This window comes from Euwallacea fornicatus, chromosome 2 (assembly GCF_040115645.1).
Source record: "Euwallacea fornicatus isolate EFF26 chromosome 2, ASM4011564v1, whole genome shotgun sequence".
Classification (NCBI taxonomy): domain Eukaryota; kingdom Metazoa; phylum Arthropoda; class Insecta; order Coleoptera; family Curculionidae; genus Euwallacea; species Euwallacea fornicatus.
The window spans coordinates 4027648-4041807 of record NC_089542.1 but is presented as its reverse complement, the minus strand read 5'-3'; positions in this window follow the sequence as shown (position 1 = coordinate 4041807).

Sequence of the window (14160 nt, the reverse complement as noted above, 5' to 3'; positions counted from 1 at the left end):
CAGCGTCGGAGATATGGCAACGCCTTCTTGGGCCAAAGGCAAGAGAATCACGGCAAGGGATACGTTACATCCGATGTTAAGTGATACTAAACGTTTCTGCGTTTGTGATCGGCAGGGAATTAGGAAATCGCGATATCGAGTTGCGCAACAGACTGCAACGAGAATCCCTTCAAGTAGGGAAACCCGTGGACCTAACATCCTATTACCGACATCCTGTTCATCCTCTTACGAGCGATCTGAACCGCTCTAAAGGTCAGTCCTGTGTAGGGTGAATGTATTCGGTGTCATTACCATCAGTGGTAAACCTGACAAATGACAACAGCCACTTTTAGTTTATGAGATATTATTTTATAGAAATGCGTGCCTCGAGATTACTGACCTGTAACCGAAGTATTTTAAATGGAACACCCTGCATATTTTCACCTAATAAGAATTCATGCGTAATGAGGAATAATTGACCTATTCCCTATTCTCATCTCTACTAGTCTTCGAGATATCAACAACTAGCTCTTTCTGAATTAAATATTTTTTGTTATTGCGGTTGGGGATTGGCTCCTTTGCTAGCTCGTATCTCGCCTATTTGAAACGAATCGCCCTGTATGTTTTTACCAATTTAGAACGTAATGAAGAATAATTCCCGTATAGATATCCCTATGGCCATCTCTGGTAGTTTTCCAGATATCAATAGAAATAAAAACTCTCCCTGAATTAAATAGATTTTCTCTTTAAATCTCGACATTGCTTGCTGCTAACCTATTTCAAATTGAACGCCTTGCATATTAGTTATTTTAGGTTAACCACAATGATTATTGAGGAGCAATGCTCCCATATACCGGGTGTTGGGGCCAATCCTGGACACAGGAGAATAACATGAGAAATTGATTTTTATTTTTTTGCAATTTAATTGAAAATCCAATTGAAAAATTTTTACATGGAGGTCATAGTAGTGAAGACCAACTATCATTACGTTATTTTTTAAATCTTCTAATTAGAGACTCAGAACGCCTCCAAGTTAAAAAAAAAATTGAACGTCCCGCGTAACCGTTCGAAGCCACGATTGGCCGAACTCGAGATTTTGTGGTTTAATTCCGACCTCGACTCTGCCAATCGTGGCATCGAGCAGTTACGCGGGACATTCAATTTTTTTTAAGTTCAAAGTGTTCTGGGCCGAAACGGCTCTAATTAGAAGATTGAGAAAACTGCAGAATGATAGCCAGTCTTGAGTACTATGACCAATATGTAAAAGTTATTCAATTGAATAATTCGCGCAGGCGCAAAATAATTAAAACCGATTTTCGATTAATCTTTTATGTCCAGGCAAAGCCTGGACGCCCAGTATATAGTACATATCCGAGTCATGTGTACTAATTTTCTGCATAAAAAAAATTTCAATTATGTCCATGACTAGGTACCGCTAATTCGAGAGCTTGATATGAAGGACCCTGTACATTATTTCATATATAGGAGCAGTGGCCAATAGTTTTCCTACATATGTTCCTATGACCATCTCTAGTAGTTTTCAAAATATGGACATCCATACAAACTGTCTCGGAATTAATTCTTTTTACAGCTATGCCTTGGCGTCGGCCGCTTGGAACGCGATTATTTCAAATGATACGCCCTGTATGGTATTATACTTTTGGACGTAGCGATTAGTGGGGATTAATTTTCCTATAAGTTATTTTATAGCTACTTCTAGTAGTTTTCGAGCTATTGATATTTCGGGAATGGCTGTTAGGAACTTGGCCATATTTAGTAAAACACTCTGTATATTACTAAATATTCGTATATTTGCAGTGAAGCACGAAATCATTCTCATAGAAGAGGTTTTGTGCCCATCTTTAGTAGTTTTCGAGATATCGATATGAGTATGTAAATACAAGTTAAGTTAATTCGTTGAGGTGTAACCTCGTTTGAGGACATATGTAGATACGTTTAGCATCCACGTCCTGTTCAAGGACGATTAAACAGAAGATGATGAAGAGATGAAGACCAGCGTCTTCAAATCGTCAAACGCACACTCTATTAATGTAAATTTGAGCCCCTTTGTCTGTAATGGAACAAAGTGAGGAATTAGCCACGGTCGGTTTGGTAGCAGTGGTCACTCGTAGCAGCCTGAAAGAAACATGAAAACTTGATTTGCTTCTCCATTAAACAACCGCTTCTCTTTGTGTTGTTAAGCGGGCATTATCTGGTATCCCTCGTCGTCTTCAGCGGATGTGAGGTGGGTGTTCATCTTCGGATGGTCGGTCAGAAGACGGAAATGCCCAAGTGGATGGTCGTGTAAGATGTGTGTGTCTATCCGACGACGGCATAATTGCCTCGAATAGGTCACTTTACATACAGACACTAAAACTGCTGCTGATAGTGGTCACGTATCGGGTGTTCGATTGTTTCAAAGAAAGTCGTACCGAGGTACGCATAAGCGTATTGATACGTAACGGTTGGAGAACATAAAGATAGGCATGGCTGATGCGGTTTCTTAAGCAGAAGAGAAATCACTCATATTTTTCAATCCTTAATATGTATGGTCGCGTACCAAGGAGGAAATGAATAAATAATATTAATTAGAAACGTTAGGCATAAAGCGCTTGTGCATTTGACTTGGGGGAAAACGATGTGATATTTATTAATGGCAATTGGCAATTACTTGATTAGACAGTGAAACCGGTAATAAGTACCTCAAGTCGATAGTTTTAGAGCAGTGTCGTCGCATCCAGGCACTGGTACCTTTAAATATTTTAAAGTATCGGTATTTTAAGATCCAAATGTTCTAGAAACGTCCAGAAAATTCCACCATTCTCCACTAGTTGTATAAATCAAAAAGATTCCTTAAGGAGACATAGAGGCATAATCGTCATTTCTGGTTGCTCGGAAATATCAAAAATATTAGATGTCACCCATAAGTTTAAGGAAATGCCTTTCAAACCCTCATTTAAAATTAAAATAAAAAATACTATTAAAAATATTTATTATATATAATATATTTTAATTTATTATATTTAATATATAATATTATTGTTAAAATTATCAAAAAAAATGTGTTAATCTTCGCCCCCGTAAGGGCTTTTGGGGGTACTCAGAGGTCTGAAAACATTCTTTTCAGTTCTTACCATGTCACTCAAAAATCTCTGTGATTCATTAAGAAGCATACAATGTGTGACGGAAATGAAATTGCTATATGTACGCCAATGAGTTTTTAATGATACATACGGTGGTTCGATTGCCATGGTTCACTATTGCTATCTCCTAAACCGTTAGAGTTAGAAGGTCGGTTAAATTAAACTACTCTGCCAAATTTAATGGTAAACCCATATTTGAAAACGGTGTTGCCAAATTTCATTTCGATTGATTTTTTTTGCTTTCCAAAATAAATTCTAAACGTCCGATTCTACAAAAAAAAAATCGATACGAGATTTTATTCGTTTTTTGAGACATACGCAGTTTCCTTTTTGTTGTTTCTTGAAAATTTTGAATACGAACCTGACATTTTTTGAGTTTCAATTAATGAGAGAAACACACCTGCGATTGATACATCAATGAGTTTTTAGTGGTTGTTAGCCATCCATGTTCTCCATGCTTTATGAACCCTGGAAATAGTAACTGAATAAAACACAATACAGAGTCGTACTGGTTAGAACTTTAGGGGTCCAGCGAAAGTTCAGAAATTTGAAGAGTTTTGAGGAATTAATAAAAATGACAAAACTGCGATAGACACGCTAATCAGTTTTTAGTAAACGGTAGTCAATAGTGTCCCTGTAGGTTCTAGAAACGCCGTAGGGACAAATGAAAACACAGAGGCGTACTGGATAGAATTTCAGAGTTCCTGTAACGAAATTCTAAACTGAAAAATTTTCGTATTTTGGGGAATTAAGTGATTAAATTTCTAGTACTCTCCAGGCATACGTAAATCATGCAACCGGAGTAATTTTGGGGCTCACGCCGTCGCAAGGCCCCAAATATCCTTGTAAATTGTTAGACCACACATTCAGTACTTCGAAGCATCAGCTGTAAAGCTGTTGTTTTACGTTTTAATACGGGTCTGCTGTTAGAGCAATTATATTTTTAAAGTGTTTAATTTGAAAGCGATTGGGTCCAGATGGTACCGCCTGCCTTGCAATAGTGCAAAATACAAATTTTTCTTTGGAACCTTCAAAAACCCCATAATGCTACATATTAAGACCACACCTCAGCAATAACAGGACAAGATCATCGTTTACACGTATGTATATCATAATAATAATTAGTCTCGGGCGGGAAACAATAACACGTTCTTTAGTTTTTTTATAGTCATTAAAAATGCCCGTATGCCCTCTTCAGTGAACCACATGCTAAGAGAACCATTAGGTGAGGCATGAGTAACGTCTTTTTCAGGTGTATCGTGCGGGAGTCCGCTAGAGCGTGTTCCTTTAGACCAGACAAGCAGTTTTTGTGTGCTGCTCTCAAATGGTACCACTTATGGCGATTTTAATAAAGTATATGAGTTGCTGAGCTCGAAGCAGTCGGGAGTGAGTAGAAACTCGGTTGGAATAAGTTAAAAAATGAAAAAGGTTTTTGGTTCGATTTTAGGGAAATTTACAAAGTCTCTAAGGAGCTTTCAAGTTTTATTACACATATTTTCAAACAGGAAGTTTAGGCCTAAGATGCTATTAGAAGAGCTTAAAATTGCCCTGTGCATGACTAGAATTTCAACATTGACACATTTTATCCCTCTAAACTGCAGGTCGAAACAAGCATTTTTTAGGTGGCTTTTAGGGTGTAATATTTTCGCAATGGCTTAACCCATCTTAAAGGCTGAAAATGGATTTTGAAAGTCGATTTTTTTTATATTTGCGAGTGACATTTTACTGTTCGGAATTACGTCTTTTTATAATATACAGGGTGACTGGACCGCCGGAAAAAAGTTCAACTTAAACGTATCACCATTTTGCTATACCGTGCGGCCCTGAATTGCCACCCTGCCCCCACCTTCCCCCGTTAACTTTTTAGCAATTGATTTTTTCTTTCTAATCCCAAAGCAGCGTTTAATAGGCCAAACGAGGTTATCTAGTGACGTTTGTTTATTTTTTTTAATGTTGATTACGTCGTCGGTAGGGCAAAATGGCCGATTTTTTAAAATTGAAGCATGGGTCAAGTGGCACCTCATATTAAAGGTCTTTCGAAACTACATTCGCTGGTCTGTAGCGATTCAAAATCTATCGATTAGTTTTCGAGAAAACGGTTATAAATTTGGCAAAAAATGTAATACAAACTCAGTTAAATGGTGCGTAAGCAGTAAAAAAACTTGTTTACGACAGAAATGACGAATACGATGGGAAATTGGCTTGTTTGCGATTTTGTGCTAACAACCAAGTATTTGGTGAAAAAATTAATAACACCAAAGACTGTTTGTGGGCACAAAACCGAAAACAAACCAACTTCCTATCTGAGAACAAGTTTTTTTCATACGTTGTTTATGTACTATTTAGAGTACCACGGTGTAACCACTATAACGCTCGATGTGTCCGAAAATAAAAAGGGGTATTGAGACCAAGGAACTTGGTACGTGGTACGTCTCCAAAGTTCATTCCTAAGGAATGAGGTATAGGAACGGAGGTTGACCGGTACAGATATAGGCGTGTGCCTTCTGTCTTAAAAGTGGTACCATCTGCTGTTTCATCATGGATATACATCTTGGGCATCAGCTGTTTCCACACACATATGTCGCGAGCCGTACAATGCGACCTCTGCTAATTTTTCCCTTTGAACAAATAATACTCTGTGGATATTTTTATAGGTAGTCATGCGAGCCCAAAATTGACGATAATTGAGATAGCTTCGGGAATGCGGTCGTGGTAACTGTGGAAGTAATTTTGGGGAATAACCTGTGTTCGAGGAGGCATGAGATCGGCGGAGGAAAACCACTTGATTTTACCCAGCAGTGGCTTAAAACTGGCGTTGATTCAATTTCAGCGTAGGTAGGTTTCGATGGGATAAGCATCGATAAAGCGGCACGTCCCTACTTGAACGTAACTGAAGCTGAAAATTTTTAGAGAACATTTCATCTCGGCCTAGATCGTCCATGCGTTTTTTTTTCTCCGGAAGTACGGACCAGTCGAGCGAATGCAGCTGCATTTCGATAAGATGTATAAGATTTTTTCGATAAGTCACCACATCCCTACTTTACATTGTGGATGAATTGAGTTAAGCTAATAGAGGCGATTAATTTAATTTATTTTTCAATGCGATGGCTGCTCGGATTCCCCAGGTATCGGCGGTAGAAGTCCATATAAGAACCGGTGTAAATACGGAAACCTTCGCGTTTTGATGAAACGTTTTTCATATTGAAATGTCACCACAAAATTGTGCTTCCTTGAGGGACGTTTTGATAAATCAAACTTCGTAAACAACGACGAAATACCCTTTATGGAAATGCCCGATTCGCCCCCGATCACGTTTACACAACCACAAAACTGGCCAGATATGCTTTACGATTTAATACCAATTTTTTCCTGCATAGTGGAAAGTTTGTAATTAATTTCGGTTAATTAACCTTATAAACAGCGATAAAACGAAAACAAAGGCATTGTTTGCAAATCCCACGGAGACGCAACCGATCGTTTTTCTAATTAAATGAAACTCGATATCGACATTTGGGGTGTTGTTGCGAAGGGAGGCTGCGTGACATTTCTGGTTGCGGACGCACCCCTGTGTAGATCCCCGGGGCGCATCTTGTTGGGATAACATTTGACACGGTCGGGTGTTTCAATTTCCCAAATTGGGCGTAATGACCGGAGAAGCCAAAGGTCAAGGCCTGATTGAATTTCAAATTTACGAGTCAACAACCGAATTTAATCCAAAAAGTTTGCGGAGTGAAATGTAGTCGAAATGGTGCGCCTTGAAAGCTGAATATTGGGATGAGAATATCCTGGGCAGCTGCCAGAGAAATCTTCATTACAACTTAAATGATTTCTAAAATGTTTACAGGCTTGACCTTAAGATTTTTTTCAAATATATTCGTTGAAATGGGCCTTTCAAGGAACAAAACATATTAATAGAAATCTCTCAATTTTAAAGTAATTATTGAACATTTTCGCAACTACAAACGATTAAATCAAACGGCTTCAGCCCGTTAGTGTCGAGACTGTAACTTTCACGGCCTCTCAGGTAAAAGAGGCTGCTGTTCAGGGTCTACATTATCGAGATAATTTATCGAGATACGATCAGACTACAGACAACACGTGCCCAATCAGCTGATTACCACAGACATCTGCCCTCCTGCTTTTTTATAGTTATTACTTCGCTGCGGTTTCGGCCGTTTTGCCCCTCTTTTTCCACGGAAACCGCAGGCGTTCACCATTAGAATGTCAAAATAATGAAATGCTACATCCAAATGAGGCTTTTTTTGCCACTATAATCACTTCATTCCAGGCAGGCCTGTACGACAGCCAGATATAAGTCCACCGGACTTGCCTTTTAAAGCGTGAAAACAAATTTTTGGAGGCAAGGAAACTGTCCAAAGCCGAAAAAAATCATCTGAAAATTAAGCCACCAAATCGTTTTTTTCAAGCTTGAGAACGCAGGTGTAAACGCGTCTTCCCAAGCATGACAAGAGAGGACCGAAAATTGGAAAAATTTAGTTTAAATTTGAGTTCAAATTCGCCTCAATTTTTGCAAGACCTCGATCGGGATCGAAACAAGAGTTCACTTGAAATTCGAATTACACTTTGCTGGAACATTTTTCAAGAAAAACTGTTTTTTCAAACTTTAGAAAGAGACTTTCAAGGCACGTTGCAAAGGTAAAAAGTTTTCCAACTGTATATTTACTCCTATTAATACTACTATTAATACTTCTCACCAGAGAGCATTAATATTAAACGAAAGATATGGAGATAATTTGAATATTACCTAGAAGGGTTATCTATAGATCTCCTATATTAGAGCTAAAACAGAGGGAAATCAGATTGCTCCTAAAGTTTCTAGACGCGGTCTTAAATATTTATGAATGCAAATTGGACCTTTTACATTGATCTCACGCCCATTGTCGAGCAGCAGTTCTGACAGGTAAAAATCAGCAGTCAACAAAATGAGGATTTTATGTCTTGTCCACAATATTCAGTAGCCATTTGCATTATTTGGTGATTTGTGTGAGAGCGATCCTTATCGACCATACAACCCTCAGTATCGACCGAAATAACGGACATAAATTATTGCATGTTTGTTTTACCCGGAGTTATGGACAAAGGCTAATTACGGACGCTCTCACTGTCCCACCGGACAAAAAATCGAAAAACCAACGGAACCAAATCGGGACAATAGACGGGATGACTTAAAGACTCAAATCCCATAATGGGATAAACAATAAAGCAACACCATCAGTAATCCAAAACCTGTTTCGGGGTTACTTCCGGTGATATTTTCATGCAAGTCATGCCTCTAGAACGTTTATCCTGGACTATAAATTCAGGTCTGTCCGAGGGTCCAGGCAGCATCTGTCCCTGAGACGGACCGTGTGACCAAAGGGCATCGATGACACTAACCCTTTTCGGGATATCATCCCTGGTGGGTCCATCGGAAATCTACCTGCGTTCGCGAAATTAAGAAGGATGGGTGGTGCTGGGAGCTTATTTATGCCAAAAGGGACAATGCGTAATAAATGGTTTCATTTATCTTGGTCTGGTTGATGTTTTCTTTGGTAATTGTGGAAAACCGGTTTTAGGGGTAATTATACAGTGGCACATCTCTTGGGAAGCGAACAAAAGGAGTTTGTGTTTAGGTGATAGATGCGTTTTAATGTTGTATTGTTTTTTTACAGCGTCTTAATTCTGGCCCTTGATGGCAAGAATTACTTCAGAGGGGGCTAACGCAAGAGAGACAAACGGGCGGAAATTTACCCCTATGAGATGCCATAAATAAAAAATTGAAAAGGTAAAATTTTGGTTAGCCAGACACGTTTTGGGAGTCCTGGGGCAATCAGAAAGCCAATATAACAAGCGTGTTACGCCAATGATTATCCTAAAGCACATCGAATATTAACAATACTGTTTACTGTACACGAAAACTTGTGCCTCGATAGATGCTGAATTAATTCCTGACAATCTTGTACAAAAAAAAAACGACCATTATGACGTCGATGCCCATAATGCCTACTTTTGCAGTGCAGTCCAATGGATATTTGCGATAAGATGTGTGAAAAGAAGGAAGGATTCTTGCTAGCGCAACGCCCTTTCGCATGTTCCCAGTGATGCTTTAAAGGGATGTACCACCTAACAGAACTTTCTTCCCATCCATTTTCTAAACTATCGGCCAGCAAACGAAAAAAATTGAATAAATTTCAATTAAAATGACCTGACAATTTCCAAATAGTACAATTATCAACCTGCACTGAAGTGGGTTTTTCGCGAGTCCACTTGGGATGGTCAGAAGGATCGTGCGAGGTGATTTTTCTCCCGATGCAGCGCAATATCTCGAAGTCTAGTTTAGCTCCAAATCTGAAATCTCAGAGCTCGGAGCATTATTCGAATTTTTTAAAATCCCCTCTAGATATCTCGAGAACAACAAGAGATATCCATGAGTTTCTCAAGAAACATCAGTACCCCAGCTACGCATTTGAACTTTACTGTTTAATTGTTACTGCCTACACTAAAACTTCCTAATGACTGGTTCTCACCAGTCGAACCTCGGGGTTCTCACATGGAAATAAGCATGCAAACCAGGCTCTCCCATAAAAACTTATTGACCCGGTGTTATCTGGGCCCGCATGGGACCCAACGTGGTCGTCTCGGCTGGGTTATCACCTGCGACTCTTTGTCGTAACTACTCCAGTCGACTGCGTAATTAGTGCCCATATTTCGAATTAACAGACCTGCGTTTGATGGGCTTTTTCTAGAGCGTCTACCATGGTCTAACGGGACGACAAATCAAACCATCGCAGAACCATCAATTGATGAAGCCGCGTTGGTTATGAGGCGCCATGGAGGTGACCAGTTAAAGCTGAAACTAGAGCACATGAAATGTTGGTGGAGATTTCTGTGTGTGTTCACTTATTCTGTCTGAAAATCGATTGAAATTCAGGAGCTAAAGCCATGTCCATTCCCAGAAGCGAGATTCTTTCTCTTTTAACATGTGATCAATATTTATAGCGCGTATTCGCCTCGACTGCTGCGCTGTGTGTAGGTGTATCGATGCATATATGTAAATATATATTATATACTTGATCTTTCTACGAGAAACTCCTGAAAAACTATTTTTCATATTTCAAAAGGTTCCTTTGTCAAGTCGGGGCAGGTGAAGATGGGACACACCTGAGGCGATCCAACGGCCGTTTCAGACTCATTTCCTTACATATGACTTCCGATTCGCATCGCTTACGACGCGTTAAAAGTCTTCTTTCGGCCCCCAGATAAAAGCCGTTTGATTACCAAGCGAAAGCAGCCCGTCATGTATTTGTTATTTGTGACGGGCCGCTTACCACACAAGTTCCAGGAATACACCAAAAAATCGCCAGGGTCGTCTGCATATGCCTAAAAGATGATACATAGAGTTAACTGACTCTCAATCTTGAAGCAAAAACGCGAGTGTCATATATATTCAACGCGCAGGCGCGCCACCGTGTTGCCTAATCTCGTGAAAGTATTACGCGTGCGCGTTCCCAAGCTCAGTGACAAATCGAAATGATTGTCAGGCCGGGTGAGAACCCGGAATAGAGCCTCATTCAAAATTCCTCATGTAGGAGGAGGGATTTGAGCGTTTGCAATCTCCAAAAACACAAAACAGGAAATGCTCTCCTCGTGAGTTCGAAGCAATTTTGAGTTGTGTTGTAAGTCCGCTTTCCTTGGATATTTTTACGAAAAACAACCGTGTGGCCGAGGATAGGTAACACTCAGCAATTGTCGGAAAACCGAATTTTTGCAAGTCAAACCACGCATGTCAGGTTTTGATGTGTTCAAAAGAGAGATCTGGCGTTTCCGTCAATGATGGATTACTTCGAAAATCTCTGGAAAAAGCGGGACATTCCTTCTCACTGCAAATCAGGTCACGTGGTTCAAGGTGTGTTGGACAAATCCAGGTCACAAGAGCCCCAAAGTTGATTACAGAAAATACCGATCGGCAACAAACTTCAATTGTCGATTGACATTTTTGTGCATGCGCACCTCACAGAACTGAGATTCTCATTTGAATTTTGCGCTTCAAGTCAAAAGCATTGATTGAAATGGGTATTGAGCATATACAGGGCGTTATTTAAATACATGGTCAAACTTGAAGGGGTGATTCTTTGAGTGATTCTAAGGCGGAAGGTTTATATATATGGATCTGGTGATGCTTCGTTTTCGAGATACAGGGTGTTTTTTTAATCGTTAGATATAAAAAAAAACTCCTAAATAACAAGATGCAAACGAAAATGACTTTGAAACTCGGTGAGAGTTTTAATGCAGTATAAACGAATCTTTTGAGCTAGAAATTGTGTGTCTCCTTTTTCTAGTGGCGTGCAGAGGAGTAACGCCGGAAATTTAAGAAATATCAAACAAGAAAAACGCTTTATTAAAACTTAAATAAATGCTCGGCAATTTTTTTTTTGTAAAAAAACAAACAATGAGTAACACGAAAGTTACAATAGTTGCTGAAAATGTCCTTCTTCAACGTCAACGCAAGCACTAGCTTGTCTTAACATCGATTATCGAGCACGTTCAAATATTCACGGCGTTTATCTTATCTGATTACATGAATCCCATATCCGTTGGATCAATTCTTCTTCAACGTTGACCGGAGTTTTATGAACGAAGGACTTTGCATGCCCTCAAAGGTAAAAATCCAACGGATTCGAATCCGGTGAACTAGGTGGCCATGACTGTTCATAGTGCGAAAAAAGTATGCAAATGTTTTAAAAGTCAGTGGCGCCTAAATAACAATATTAATCACAAACAATACTGTCAAATTTCAACAAAATCGGCTAAAGGGTTATTCAGATTTTTACGAAAAAACTATTTTTTAAGGAACGTTTGAAACCCTGTATCTTGAAAACGAAGCATTATCAGACTTACGGTTATATAACCTTTTGGTCTTAGAATTGCTCAAAGAATCACACCGGAAGATTTGCTACGTACTTAAAAAATACCCTGTATAAAAATGAAAAAAAAAAAGTTCGTAAAGTAATTCTTTCGGTGTTCTGAATATACGAGCCGAATTAGGTACCAAGTGCGGATGCTGCCCAACGGAATACCAATGGAGATGTTCGAGATACCATGGTACATGTGTACTTAGCGCCATAACAGTGGCGCACCTGTGCCGTTGGGGGTCAGAGCATCAGCGGCTGGGGTCAAGGACACTAGCTCTTCATAGTTTTGAATACTAGTTCTTACTCTTAATGTAAAGCGAAGCTAAATTCAGTGAATCAGAGCGATTTAGTTGACTTATCAATTTTATTATAGAATTTTTACCATGAATTTATTCTTCATGGTAACTTCTCATTGATTTTTCGCAATTTTAGTTGGTATATGATTTTCTACCTGTTCAATATTTCAGTTTCTGGAGGGTTTGGAATACCAAGTACAAGTTTTGATATAAGAAACCGGAAAATTTTGCCGAAAAATCTTTCGATTTTTGTTCTAAAAACGTGAAGCTGTGAGATTAATTCATTTAGACCTAACAATATACTCATATAACGGGGCGGAAACTAAATTTAATTTAAACTGGAGAAGCCAAATTCTCATTCAGCGTTGCTCAATTCTCTATTAGAATATTATTAAAAATTATATTTTGGTAAACATGCCCAAGATTTCTGAGCCGGAATCTACAAATCTGGCTTTTGAGGACATATGGACTGTTCATACCTCAAAATATCCGGAATTCAAGAGACAAAATTCAGGGCTTGAGCTTAGGTAGATAGAGTATGTCCATGAGCACAAGCAATGAGCATAGATAAATAAAATTTCTAAAAAAGATACCTTCAATTTTTGAAGTAAAAGAAAGAATTCCCAGCTTTGAATGCATGTGAGGTATCCTTCTGGAAATTTTTGAACTCACGTATGACGTACAAACTCAACTCAATTGGCTGAATAGGTAGAAACCCTCGCAGTACTCCAAGTCGGTTGAAGCCTCTAGAATCGCATTCTACACACAATAAGTTCGACTTCGTCAGACAGGCTTTTATTCGAGTTATTCTTAGATCCGCCACTGGACCATAGATAGGCAACAGAGACGTGGCTTTAATATTAATTTTTTTGAAGATGAAGAAGTCGAGGACCTGAAGCGAGAGCACGCCCTACTCCCTGCGAGGCAGAAACCTGTTTGTGCAACCCTAAGTGCGCTCCCTTGGCGTAGAAGCAATTTTTTTGACTCGTGCTTATATCCAAAGGGCAATTTATCACAACTCCAGGGCTTAATGTTTATGTAATGACGTTGAAGTAACGTCCGAGCGACCCTTGGAGGGTCCGGTGTGAACGTTAGCAACTCGTTTACACTGAGATTAGGACTCATGCAACTGTGCTGTAAGTGGAGGTTTATCATGCGTCGCGGGTACCGTCTCTTACGAAACAAATTGGTACCCGCAAAAGCAACGCATCAGCGACATACCAAAACAAATTATACAATCCAGTAATCATTTGTTGTGTTGTGACGATATGTCTTTTGCTTTGCAATAGGAGAAAACTGTTTTGTAACTGTTTTGGTGATTAGAAGGGGAGAAGAGCGTTCCTTCTGATCAAGAGGAATTGGAGAACATCTCCTGTTCTCCAATTCCTCCTTATTGAGGTGAATCATACAGACGAATTTGAATGTCGGTCGTGCACAAATACGTCAATAACATGAGGGTGATTCAGGCCGGTTTCTCATAAATCAACCTTCTGGGCATACAATGGGATTCCGATTATTATTTCGCGGTTTTCGATCCTTTTGTGTCCGGCACATGACTCTCGTCCGCGACGTCGTCGTCATATAAAGGCCACATTATCTGATGAAACATCAATTAATTTCGTCTTAATTTATTTTCTGTTTGTTGGCAGGATGGAGACGGTTTATTGTGTTTCTGTCACCTCTTTTGCCCTCTAAAGTTGCTTTTTATAAACTCTGCAATCGTCAGGTTTTAAGGCCATGTCCTCACATTTCGAAGTCATCGCTCGGAGACCGAAATATTGGACAATCGCAGAGAGTACAGTTTTCTATACATTTCTCAGAGCTCGTGAT